The following is a 14673-nucleotide window of genomic DNA, read 5'->3' on the forward strand; positions in this document are numbered from 1 at the left end:
TCTACACATCTATATCTATGTCCTGTTGTTTTTGTTTCTCTAGAGAACCCTGATTAAAACGGTCCTATAACCCTGGTAAATATATTAGCCTAATTTCATAAAGACAGAAGGGCTCCATGTAGAATCTAAAATTGTTTTTCTTTTAATTATTAAAATTCACTTGTTCTTGAAGAAATATAGAAGAATATAACAAAGAAAATAAAAATATCCTCGTCCTACTCTAATACTCCACTATTTCTGGGTTGTATTAGAATAACCCAGAAATAACCACTGTAAATATTTAGGTATTTTTATTCTAGTCTTTTATCTGTGTGTGTAAATGAATGTTCTTTAATGTAAACTGGGATTATGCTATATCCAGTTTTGTGAAAAACTGTTTTTAAACTTAATAGACAATAGATTCTTTTCTATGCAATTAAATGTTCTGCAATAACATTATATATAACAGTTGTGTAGTTTTCCATTATAATTAAGCTAACCAATCACATATTTCTTGACTATTTAAATTGCCTTTTATTTTCTTTTATTATATAAACACTTTTATTTCAAATATCAAACCCAAGAATTTTATCACTTCAATTATTCTCCCAACTACAACATACATTTATTATGTATTTTGGTGGAAATTTATCTGGCATGAATTGTTCTCTGGGAGTTATTGCTTGAAAGAGCACCATCATCTTGTGTTTTAGTTTTTTACCTACTTTCTATGGATTCACTGCTGACAAGGCCAAGTCTGACCTGAATCTGAGCAAGCCAAAGCCCGGCTCTGCTATGACTGTACCCACGTTTGACACTGGGTTCCTATGGTTACCAGAAAGTTAGAAGTCCCATCATGTCCCCCACTTCTGTAGTCTTTGTCCAAAGTTTAAGCCCCTAAGATTCAAGATAGCAATGTCTTCTCTTTAATCCTCTTTCCCATGTTATCTTGTGTTTGTCATCCATGAACCATCTGCCCAGTATTCTCTTTCTTTCCAATCATCTTTGCCTTCTGGAATTCCTATTTTATGGCAAGCAAACTCCTATGTATCTTTAGCCTTTTCATATACTGTTGTTTTAGGCCATGATTAAAACACATCTCTTCACAAGGATGCCATTTTCTAGCAGTCCTCTTGAGCAGAGATGCCTATTCTCACACAATCCATGTACTCTGGGAAAGGGAGACTTGACCAATGGTCCCTGGCTCTTTAATGCTGCTCCCATACTATAATTTCTTTATTTGCTCACTTTAAATTCATGCTATCCAGCAGTACTTCCCTGACCTCCTCCTCATTGATATCTTACAAGTCACTCCCCACATTAACTGAAGACTCCAGATAAAGCTCCCATTTTGGTTGACATTAATTAGTCAGGTGAGTGACTCGTCACTTAAAATTTCTTGACTTTTTTTGCAACATCATTTCACTTTAGTGCTCATCAAGTGGTATTTCTATCTTGTCTTTGATTTTTTTTATCATGAAATATAACATGTACATAAAAGTGTTAAGTTTCAAAGTGCAATTTAACAAGTAGGTGGACAGCAAATTTTAAAGAATGTTACGGGTTATAGTTCCACAGTTTCAGTTATTTCCTTATTTTGAAATATAACATATATACAGAAAGGTGCAATTTAATGAGTAGCTATAGAGCAATTTTCAAAGAATGTTATGGGTTACAGTTCCATCATTTCAGTTCTTTCCTTCTAGCTATTCTAATATCTTAGCAATTAAGACAAAACAATTATATAAAAATTCAGTTCTATCTTGTCGTAAACACTTTTCTCCACCTCCATCCAGCAATAAGTGTGGTATTTTGCAAATGTAAATCTGATCATGTCACTGTCACACTTAAAAATTCTTTGATATAACCCTAAATAAAAGGAGGGATCATGGATTGGAGAATTCAGTATTTGAAGATGGAAATTTACCAAAAATCTATGATTCAATGAGACTTCAATAATATTGCAGCAGAATTTTTGTGAAAATTGACAAGTTGATTCTAAAATTTATATGAAAATGTAAAGGATAGCAAAGACAATCATGAAGAACACAGATAAAGGATTTATCCTACCAGGTATCAAGTAAATGATTACAGGTCAATTAGATATTAATATGGAAAATAAAAGAATCTTGACCTTTACCTCACATCTTACACAAAAATCAATTATAAATGGATCATACACCTAAATTGGAAAGGTAAAACATTAAAACTTCTAGGATATAGCATAAGAGTTTATTTTCTGGCCTGTGTAGGCAAATATTGTTCAAACAAGATTCAGAAACATTGGTTTAAAAAGACTGATAAATTGATCTTCATTAAAATTAAGGACTCTCCAGAAAATATTGCAAACCATACATTGGATAAGAGCATAATATACAGAATATATAAAGAACTTTTGCAATGCAACAACAAGAAGACAACCAACCCAATTTAAAAATTAGACAATTCATGAAGATAAAGAAATGGCCAATAAGTATGTGAAAAGATGCTCAATGCCATTAGCCATTAGGGAAAGACAATAAAACCACAATGAGATACTACTTCGCACTCACAAAGATGACTATTATTTTAAAAAGGAAAATAAGTGTTGGAGAGGATGCAGAGAAATTGGAATTCTGGTGCAGTGTTGGTGGGAATGTAAAATGGTGCAGGGTCTATAGAAAGCAATATGGTAGTTCCTCAAAAAGTTAAATATAGAATTTCCATATGACCCTGCAATTCCACTGCTAGGTGTATAACCAAAGAAAGTGAAAGCAGGGTCTCAAACAGATACTTGTACACCCATGCTTATAACAGCATTATTTTTACAATAGCCAAAAGGTGGAAACAACTCAAGTGTCCATTAACAAATGGTAGATAAACAAAATGTGGTACATATACAAAATGGAATATTATTTGACAACAAGAAAGACTGAAGTTATGTATGCATCCAACAGAAATGATATATATGTGTACCACGTGATATGTACAAGATTGTTCATAGCAAAATTTTTCATACTAGCCTCTTATCAATCAATAGAAGAATGGATAAGCTGTGATATATTCATACAATGGAATACAATACTATACAGCAATGAAAATGGACTACTGCTACTCACAACAATAAAGATGAATTTCACTATCACTCAAATAATTCTGAATGGATAAAACAAATACAAAGATCACATATTTGATTTAAATAAAAGCTTAAAAATAAGCAAAACAAATCTATGGTAACAATAGATCCAATTTTGGATCACCGTAATCTGATTTATGGACTGAGATATTTGAGACGCCTGGAAGCTGGGCTGGAGTCAGTAGGAGGGCAGGCCGACTTCCCGTTCTTCCTTACTCCTGGATTACAGTTCTTCACGGTATCACCCTAAGCACAAGGTGTTTTGCCAAGAAACCTGCCCTTGGTGTACAGATGTATTTGAGATGGACCATGTTCTTGAGTAAAAAAATAGTTTAACTGGCTTAATCAAGATTAGTTTAATTTTTATCTGAAAATCAATTTAATAGTTCAAGTGTAAAATAACATGCAACATGGAACCATACTTTAGAAATGAAATTAGCTTTGGTGAGTACATGAAATCAGAGGCTGTCTAGAGGAAAAGGCCCCCTTTCCACAGCCAATACCAAAGATGTGCTAATTCCAGTTTCTCTCCAAGTTCCTCTTTTCAGCATTCCAACTGATATATTTAAATTAAATCATTTATAAGAGGAAGCTATATACTCTACATAATATTCTATAAATAGTAGGTATTACTTTAGAAATATCTCTAATGTGAAAGCTCAGTTGATATATTCCTCTATGAATATCTGTGTAACCCATTATTGGGTAAAAGCTATGTAACTTTTGATCCAGTTTTGTACTGGCTTCTAGGAAACTCGGTGATAGGTTTTCTGCTCAGTTGTAGTAGTTATCCTTAGCTTGAATTTCCAAAACAATTTTTCCCTCCCCTGTTCTCACATAGCCCTTGTTCTTTTGCTTTTTGTGCTAATGGTTTTACCAGTCTCTTAGTGTAAACACACATCAAATACTGTGATGTAAAGGATATAAAAATACATTATGCATGATGATAAGTGAAAGGAATAGAAGTTTGGACCATATGAAAAATTGCCCACATTTGACTAATTTTGACCTATGAAAATGTTAGTTTCATAAGGCTTAAATTAATATTTAATAAACGAATAAAGATTTATCTATAATTACTTCAATCCATTTTTGAAGGAGGTTCTTTATCAACACCTTCAGTAGAAATTGTATCTTAGTGGAAAGAACATTTTCAAATTACAAATATATCCACCTACCTGATTTTAATTACAACAACAATAATAATGATAATACTTTTACAAATCAAAAAGATGACTTTTTTCTTTCCTTCTTTGTGGAAATAAAAACATACAAATATCTTTAGGCCTAGAAACAATATGACAAAAACATCCCAAGAACAGTGTGAACACAGACTTCAAATTTAAATTCAAGCTGCCCTTCTTAACAATTTATGAGACAGTAATGTCATTTACTTAATTTAGACAACTTATTAAAAAAAAACACAACAGCTACTGTTTAGCCACAATTAGAACAGCTGGAGTCAATTCTAAATGTCAGCGTGAAATTATTGTTTCTGTTATTGTTCTGTCACATACTCTCTTGGTTGATTCAGAGTTCTATGTGGTTGCTGCCAGACATGGAGTGTTACAGGAGCAAAACATATTTGGGTACAGTATTACAGAATTAGAATAAAGTTTGTATTTATTGGGAAAAATCAGCAAAAGTGACTAGGACAGCCAGGAAGAACAATGACCCTTTGGTCATTTCCCGTTTTTTTCCCTGCCATGTTCTTTGATGGAATTCAAGGTATTGGATCAATTGTGAAGGAGCAGTTTCATTGCTAAATGGCCAGCCAGGGCATTTTATGACTGCCAGTGTGCAATATCAGGAGCATTTCAAGTGAAGTTGGTCACTCTGCCTTGTAATGATCGCTATATATATAATTCAGAGGAATTATAGTCCATTATTCATTAAATATTTGTAAAAATGCTCAACATATTCCAAAATTAGATAGTGGGTAGACTAGCAATATAGAGGGTTCCGTTTATCTTTGAGCTAAACTGTCAGTGCTGTTTTCTGGACAACTCATGTTCAGATGTTGTGTGGATAAAAATTAGAAAGTGATGAAATAATAGGACTCATTTATATAGGGGGAAAGTTGACACTCCATTAATTCAGTGGAGGTTGTAATAATTCTGGGTTGTACACTGTCCAATTTCCAGAGAGTAAAGAATGGCTTCTCTGAGAAAGGTGAATTTCCTTTGGAAATCCACCATTAGTTCTGGCTTGATCCTCCTGTTTGAACACATGAGAACATACACACACACACACACACACACACACACACACACACACATATGCACACAGATGCATGGACACACACTTTAAAAAAAAAAGTTTCCTTCACAGTAGTGTCTCATGTCATTTCTATCTGAAATAAGAATTTGGAAGGTAATAGCCAGGTATGAAGATTTGGTGTTTACTTGGACCATGTCATTAATGTTTCCAATTTGTTGAGTCATTTCCACGTTTCTCAGAGGTCCTCACCCTGTAAAAGCTGATGTGTGGACTGACAGAGCCTTCCATGCTTGGGTTGCTGTAAAGCGAACCAACTGTCTGGAAACAATAAAACAGCAGTTTTCTGAGAGATTTACCTGCAGAAAAGCCAGGAACATAAAAGCTCTTTTCAATTTCCACCCTAAGTCTCTTCTTTTCTCTTAATCCTGGGAGGGGTCAGGGAGGACTGTATCCTGTCAGGCTAATTGACGGTGGCATTAAATGAAATCTCAGCGGCAGCCTCTGTAATAGTTGGAAGGGAAAGAGGTGGGCTCTGTCTGGTCAGGGAGCTTTCATGTCAGGAACAACAGAAGCAAAGGCTGCAGGAGTTAGGAAATGTCAGCTCTTTGCTTCTGAGTGCTAGACTAAGTCATGATTTGACAAGCATCTGAGAACCAAGCAAGGACTTCTCCTCAGTTAAGTCCATCAGAGCTGGACCAGATTATCTGGAATTTATATAAGGCATGGTCCACAACACCGCATTCTTGGAGGGCTGTGGCTTGAAACAGAGTTATTTTTGCATATTAAGAGGAAGTAGGGATGTTGTGTCCTGGACTTCATGCTTAAAGAGAATTTCAGGATATGGAGGTCTGGACTGAGTGATAAAAGGCGCAAGCAGTGGCATCCTGGTTCCACAAATCAGATAAGTAACAGTAATCAACCTTAACCTTGAAACAGCCCAAATTGAGGGTGCCCCATCCAAGCCCACAGCCCATTGGATATTCTCTGATTTAAAATACACAGAATTATATCAATTCTGCTTACTATTGCCATTTCTTTTTTGGTAAACTAAACTTTGGCATGCAGTATTTTATGTTCATGTTTACACAGCAGTATCCTTAAATAACCATAAACTTAAGATAAGCTATCTCGAAGACTTTAGAAAATAATGCTGAAGCAATTTCATCCAATGAAATTTTGGTTTTAAATAATGGACCAGGTCTTACCCTGAAACAACCTAATTTTTTCAGGGTTTAAAAACAGTAAGCCCTAAATTCAGGCTTAACATATATGGCAATATGGCAGGATAACATAACTCCCTATAGGGAATAGGATATCATGAAACAACAAGAGAGGAAACTTTCCCTCTCCTCTCACAAAGGCATGAACAGGCTGTTGGTCCAGGGAGCACAATGTCCCCATATCTTGGGGTGGGTTCAGGAGTCTTTGTTAAGCCCAGGCTCAAGAAAGTGAAGGAGAGAGGGCATTAGAGGGACGGGGTACAGCCTGTCCCCAGAGAAAGCATTGGCTTGCCCTGAGATTAGAGGAAACAAATGATTGAAACCATTTTTTTTCTAATTATGGGTTTTGATTGGTGGAGACCTATGTTTCCTAATCCCAGAAGGAGCAGGACTTTAGTAAGTGTGGTCCATGGATCCTGGGCAGTCTTCAAAGCCTCAGCAGGTCCAGTGGCCAAGCCACAGGGTCACAGAAGCAGTGGATGCTGTGAACAGCAAGGATTCCCACATTTGAGGCAAGACATGAGCTTATACGTTGAACAATCCTCTTGGTGGCACTTGAAATGGACTTGAGACCAGAGGCTCTCCTACAATTTTCTGGATTGAATGTGTCACCCAAGCTTGTAAATCAAAACACTGAATATCCTCCCAACTCAGGCAGATTAACTTGATTTGGAAAACTTTAGAAATGCGATGCTTTCTATACCCATGTATTAAGAAGAAACTTTGTACAATATAGTAAAGAGCTAGCAGTTATGCTCCCAGCTTTCCCACCCCATAGCTAAAATGGCTGTTTCTTAACTGATGAGAGGTTATCAAGGCAAGAAGCAACTTACTACTTCTCACAAATAAGGAAACTAATGATAGCAAAGGTATATGGCAAATGTAAACCCAAATATACTCTATTCACCATAATTAGGGTTTTCCTGTAAACTGATGAATGTAATACACTGTAGCAACAGCAGTTCGTCCACCATCCACTTCGTACAAATGCTGGAATAAAAGGTGACTTGTGTCTGGGTTGGTTCCAACCTTATCTCAGAACACCTGTAATCAGTTACAACCCCAAGATGAAGACACAATCCCCAAGTCTACCCAAGAATGCTTCTAATCTTAATTCTGATCCTGGACCCACACATCTGATCTTAGCCTAGTTATTGGTCTCAAAGGAGGAAAGTGTTAGATGCTGTCAAATTCTCCACGTGTTGAGCAAAAATGGGAACTCTGTCTTGAGCCATATTTCCCAGCCACAGCTAGAAGCCAGAGGACATCCTGGCAGAAGCATAATGGATTTCAGAGGCTGTGGTTTGGTGTCAGGTGCTAAGGAAGCATGTGAACACTGGCCAAACACTGAACGTCTTTGAGAGGGAAGCTCAGATCATGCTGCCTCAGCCTCTCAGCTCCTGTCTAACTTTTTCTTGGATTCGTCTCCATGCCTCTGCTGACAGTGATGCTTTCGGGACTGATTGCTCCCATTAAATGAATTTCAGATGGTGATTTTCTGTCATGAGTAAGCATTTCCCTAAGTTGCATCTCATTTTAGTAGTATCAGTAATTTCTCTGATTTCTTGCATCCCATCAGCCATTCCACTTCATCTGTGGATTTCATTAATGAGTCATTGACTCCCTCTTCCAGATTGTTAATGAAGATGTCAAATTCTGAGCACACCTAATGGTAATTCCTATGACTTGATGCTGGCTGCTCTGACAGCTCCCCAGGAGATATTTTTTTAAACTCCCTTTAAGTTCCTTCATTATCCAAGACGGTTTTAACTCACTTTTTGAAAAACTCGCTTGTTTTTTTTTTTTAATTATTGTGATATCATATATACAACACAAAATTCCCATTTTAACCAATTTCCTGTGTATAATTCAGAAACATTAATTATATTCACAATGTTGTGCTATTAATGTTTTCCCAAGAAGCTCCTACTTTTGGGATGAAGGGACAGATGGCGACCTGTTACCCACCACGATATGCACAGCCAGGAAATCCCAACCTCCACTAACTGGATAATGCAGCTTGTTTATTCATTTATTTTGTTTATGGAAGAAAGAAAAATAATTATGTCCTTCTGCTCTAAGAGCCTCTGCTTTTTATGCTCTTCCAGCATTCACACTTGTCTGTTGAATTGCCTTTTCTATTTGAGAGAAGCTTTTGATTTCACTCTATCTTCTTGGGTAACTCTGGGATATTTTATGAATATTAACACGTTATTAACGGTCTGTGAACCTTACACATGCAGCTAACATTTAACTTTGGAGAAGCCACAGTTTTCGTGGCCAGAAAAGCAGGTTATGTTCACTGGACTTTGCTTGCCTGCTTTCTCTCAATCTCAATATAAATATGATTCTAATTTTGTGACTTAACATTGAATAAAATAATACATTATGTGAGATTGATTTTCTTTTCTTTGTATTTTTAGATTGCTTAGTACAGAAAGTATTCAAGTTCCAAGCAAGTCTCAACACCATCTTTTAATCTTTGCCCTGCATTTCCTTTGTTAAATCACTGTTAAGCACTTCTCTTCCTTCTATTAAAATGCATATTTTTAAAAAAGTTTTATTGAGATATGTTAACATATCATAGAATCCATCCAAAGTAAACAATCAGTGGTTTTTAGTATAACCACAAGAGTTGTGCATTCACCACCAAAATAAATTTTACAGCATAAAATGCATATTTTTAAAAACCCTTGGTATAAGGAAAGCCGAATATAAAATTATATTTGTGTTATTATTTCAACATGTAGAAATATGCATTTGGACACAAACTGAAAGAAAAAAGAAAAATAAAAGCTTGCTCTGTCAAGGTTCTGGAATTCTGGGTAAATTTTTCATCATAATGTTGATTTCCATTAACATTGTAAAAATGTTATTTATGCAATATATTTTTATGGACGACAGGTTAGGATATGTTCCTCCCAAACTATTTAGATCAGGGTGTTTGAAACCTCTTTGGGGAAAGAATTTTCTTCTGCTTGGAGTACAAACTAATCTCCGATTAGCCAAGTGATGTGGCATTTCCTGAGGCGCACCGTTTAAACATTTCCCGGGGAACAGGGTCTCTGATGCCGCTGCTTTACCTCTTCATGCCGAACACCACATGGGCTATGCCACATGACCAGTAAACCTTTCCAGAAGGTTAGGGTTCCTTTCATTATGACCTTTGCATGCATGTTGTAGTTATAGTGATGCTTATTTAAGTCCGTTAGATAGTAAAGTTCAGGGTAGTACAGTCTATAGAGATAATATATTGTGGTATCAGTGTATTTTAGTATGGTATAGTACCCTATAACATAATATTGTGTAGTATAGTATAGTATGGTGTTCTAGTTTGCTAATGCTGCTGGAATACAAAACACCAGAGATGCATTGGCTTTTATAAGAGGGGTTTATTTGGTTACACAGCTACAGTCTTAAGGCCATAAAGTGTCCAAGATAAGTCATCAACAATTGGGTACCTTCACTGGAGGATGGCCAATGGTATCTGGAAAACCTCTGTTAGCTGGGAAGGCACGTGGCTGGCATCTGTTCCAAAGTTCTGGTTTCAAAATGGCTTTCTCCCAGGACATTCCTCTCTAGGCTGCAATTCCTCAAAAATGTCACTCTTAGTTGCCCTTGGAACATTTGTCCTCTCCCACCTTCTCTGGAGCAAGAGTCTGCTTTCAACGGCCATCTTCAAACTATCTCTCATCTGCAGCTCCTGTGCTTTTTTCAAAGTGTCCCTCTTGGCTGTAGCTCCTCTTCAAAACATCACTCACAGCTGCACTGAGTTCCTTTCTTTTGCCAGCTGATTTATATGGCTCCAGTGACTCAACTTAGACCCACCCTGAATGGGCAGAGCAATACCTCCATGGAAATTAGCCATTCAGAGTCTTCACGCACAGCTGGGTGGGGCGCATCTCCACAGAAACACTCAAAGAATTTCAGTCTAATCAGCACTGATAACATCTGCCTGCACGAGATTAAATCAAAGATAATGGCATTTGGGGGACATAATATATTCAAACTGGCACATATGGTATGGAATGGTATAGTGTGGTTTAGTGTAGTGTATGTAATATAATGTAGTATAATATAGTATAATATAAAGTGATATGGTATAGTTTGGTATAGAACAGCATAGTATATATGATGGGCTATATCATTAGTATAGTATAGTATAGTACAGTATAGTGTAGTATAACTGTATTGCACCTAGGTAGCATAATGGTTAGAGCACTCTGGATTCAAAGGCCTGATTTCAAATCTTGTTCCTACCACATTCTGGATTATGATCTTGAGCTCTTAGTGTCTGTGAACCCCAGCTTCATCGTCTGAAAAATGAGGACTAAAATTACTTACCATGTATTGTGAGGATTAAGTTGTTTTGAGGACCAGGAAGGTAATGTATTTAAAGACTAAGTGTGGACAGTTATTAAGCCATCAATAAACACTCTCATTTTTATGTATTTCATTGAGAATGGGAGAATGGGATGAGTGATAAAGTTGCTAGCTTTAAGAAAAGTGTTTTGTTAAAAGCACCTAATAAGTTTTGGTTAGGAAATGACAAAGTGGCTGGGTAGTTGCATATCATTTCTTTAAATTTTTTTTTTTTAAATTAGAGAACTTTTAAATTAGAGAACTTGTAGGTTTACAGAAAAATAATGCACTATATGTAGGGTTCCCATAAGCCCTCTCCCCCTCTCAGCTTTTCCTATTATTAACACTTTGTGTTAGTGTGATAACTTTGTTACAATTGATGAAAGAATATTATTATAATTGTGTTATTAACTATGGTTTGTATTAGGGTTCATTGTGTTGTACAGTTCTATGGCTTTAAAAAATTTGTTCTAGTAACATATATACAAACTAAAATTTCCTCCTTTAACCACATTCAAATACATAATACAGTTGTGTTAATCATATTCACAATGTTGTGCTAACATCACCAACATTCATTACCAAAACTTTTCCATCACCCCAAACAGAAACTCTGTACCTATTAAACATTAACCCCCACTCCTTATCCCCATCCTGGCCACACTGGTAACCTGTATTCTACTTTGTGGCTCTATGAATTAGCTTGTTCTAATTATTTCGCATCAGTGAGATCATACAATATTTGCCCTTTTGTGTCTGGCTTAGTTCACTCAACATGATGCCTTCAGGGTTCATCCATGTTACCGCCTGTAGCAGAACTTTATTCCTTTTTAAAGCTGAATAATAGTCCATTGTGTATGTTCTAGTTTGCTAATGCTGCCGGAATGCAAAACACCAGAAACGGATTGGCTTTTATAAAGGGGGTTTATTTGGTTACACAGTTACAGTCTTAAGGCCATAAAGTGTCTGAGGTAACACATCAGCAATCGGGTAACTTCACTGGAGGATGGCCAATGGTGTCCGGAAAACCTCTGTTAGCTGGGAAGGCACACGGCTGGCGTCTGCTCCAAGTTCTGGTTTCAAAATAGCTTTCTCCCAGGACATTCCTCTCTAGGCCACAGCTTCTCTTCAGAATGTCACTCTCGGTTGCTCTTGGGGTATTTGTCCTCTCTTAACTTCTCTGGAGCAAGAGTCTGCTTTCAATGGCCGTCTTCAAACTGTCTCTCATCTGTAGCTTCTGTGCGTTCTTCAAAGTGTCCCTCTTGGCTGTAGCTCTTTTTCAAAACGTCACTCACAGCTGCACTGAGTTCCCTCTGCCTGTCAGCTCATTTATATGGCTCTACTGATGAAGGCCCACCCTGAATGGGTGGGGCCATGCCTCCATGGAAATATCTCATGAGTTATCACCTACAGTTGTGTGGGGCGCATCTCCATGCAAACAACCCAATCCAAACATTCCAACTTAATCCCCACCAATATGTCTGCCCCACAAGATTGCATCAAAGAACATGGCTTTTTCTGGGGGACATAATACATTCAAACCAGCACAGTGCCTATGTACATATTTTGTTTATCCATTCATCTGTTGATAGACACTTGAGTTACTTCTATCTTTTGGCTCTTATGATGCATATTCACTTCTTAAGAATAGAGTCCTAAGCGAACCTCCCAATCAGTTACTATATTTCACAAAGATGGGAGATGACCCTGGAAGGATGTGGAGCTATTAAATACTGGCAGTACTGATGACAAGGGGAGAGAAGAGTTATTTAGAATGATTCATAAATACAAACAGCTGCAGTTTCCTGTGTCTGGGGAAAAACAGACACCATAAAAAATAAGTGCATTAAGTTTTATTTTGTGGTTTTCGCTTCCAAAACACCCAAAAAGAAAAGATCCAGCTGTGCTAAAAGATTTGATCCCAGAATAGTGAAAGTAGGAGAGTGGAAAACTAGAATCAAAGTGAAAGCCAGGGAGCCTATTGGCTTCAACTGACCAGAGTTGGCGAATTCTCTGTTCTGGGGCCATCCAACTGCCCCAACCCCAGCTTTCTACCCTTTGAAAACACTTAAAACAATGTCTCTGCATCAGTTTTTACTAGAACCAATCACCTGTCATGCCTGGAACAGGGATCATACTCAGATTGCCTTTAGCCCCAATAACCACAAAGCCCACATCTATGAGGAGAATGGGAGCCAATGGGTGAAAGCTCATGAACTCAGGGAGCACAATAGACACATAAGTATTGACTGGGCTCCCAAGAGCGACTGCATTGTCACTTGTGGGGCAGATCGCAATGCCTATGTCTGGAGTCAGAAAGATGGTATCTGGAAGCCAACCTTGGTGATCCTGAGAATTAATCTGCAGCAACTTTTGCAAAGTGGTCCCTGCTAGAGAACAAATTTGCAGTGGGAGGTAGAGCATGACTCCTTTCTGTTTGTTACTTTGAGTTTGAAAATGACTGGCTGCTAAGCAAGCACATTAAAAAGCCTATTTGTTCCATGGTCCTCAGCTTGGTTTGGCACTCCAACAATGTTTTGCTGGCAGCAGGATCCTGTGACTTCAAATGCAGAATATTTTCTGCCTACATTAAAGAAGTGGATGAAAAGCCAGCCAGTATGCCGTGGGGCAGCTGATGTCAGAGTTTGGTGGCAGTGGCACTGGTGGCTGGGTTCCCGGGGTTAGCTTCTCTGCCAGTGGGAGCCGCCTCGTCTGGGTCAGCCACAACAGCACTGTGTCTGCTGCTGATGCCTCAAAACATGTGCAGGTTTCAACTCTGAAAACGGAGTTCCTGCTACTCCTAAGTGTATCGTTTATCTCTGAGAACAGCGTCGTAGCTCCTGGCCATGACTGCTGCCCAATGCTCTTTAACTATGATGACCGTGGCTGCTTGACCCTTGTCTCCAAACTAGACCTTCCAAAACAGAGCATCCAGTGCAACATGTCGGCCATGGAACACCTCCTCAACATGGACAAGAGGGCCAGGACCGAGGATCACACACAGCCTTGGAGACACCACACCAGAAGAGCATCACTCAAGTGTCTCTTTTTGAGATGGACAAGCAAGACTGCTGCATATTTTGCACTACTGGCATCAATGGAGCCTTGACAATATGGGATTTTGAGACTTTAAAGTCTTCCATCCAGGGCCTTCAAATAAAGCGAAGATGAAAAACCTCTAGGATCTAGCATGACCACCTGCGACAGACCGCAGCTCTGCCATTTGCACGATGGGGAGGAAACCAGCCGCCAAGAAACACTGAGCTCATAGTGTGCAAATATTGTTTATGTGTTTTTGTTTGAATATAATTGGTGAACCTGTTGTTTTTTTAAAAGCAGTAGGTTTTTTGTTTTTTGTTTTGTTTTGTTTTGTTTTTTTGTGTTTCATTCCATTCTTGACCAAAGCTTCTCTTTAAGTAGTTTATTATGGAAAATTGTCACATTAACTTAAAGGAAGGGGTAGGGAGGTATGTAAACTGTCTGCTAGAAAATTAAATAAAAATAATGAATGTATAAAAAAAAAAAAGAGAAAGCCAATTGGATAAAACTGTGGGGAAACGTCCGAAACATTTACGTATATACAAGTAAATTTGATGCAAATCTCTTTCTGACTTGAGTAACTCCAACCCTTGCCCCTAAATGGCTTTGCTATGTTTCAGAGTTAGAAGTGCTTTGCAAAGACATTCGTGTCCTTATTCTTAAGAATCTCTGTACCCCAACTGAAAAGAAAACCATCTCTAAAGGAACACACAGGGCTCAAGAATGCACAGGTGATGA

At 37.7% G+C, this 14673-nt stretch overlaps 1 pseudogene; it reads left to right on the plus strand.

Annotated features, from left to right (window-relative positions):
• Positions 1-12972: 12972 nt before the first annotated feature.
• LOC119542862 lies at positions 12973-14067 on the plus strand (annotated as a pseudogene).
• Positions 14068-14673: the final 606 nt, after the last annotated feature.

The sequence above is a fragment of the Choloepus didactylus genome, chromosome 8, assembly GCF_015220235.1.
Source record: "Choloepus didactylus isolate mChoDid1 chromosome 8, mChoDid1.pri, whole genome shotgun sequence".
In the NCBI taxonomy this organism is placed as follows: Eukaryota; Metazoa; Chordata; class Mammalia; order Pilosa; family Megalonychidae; genus Choloepus; species Choloepus didactylus.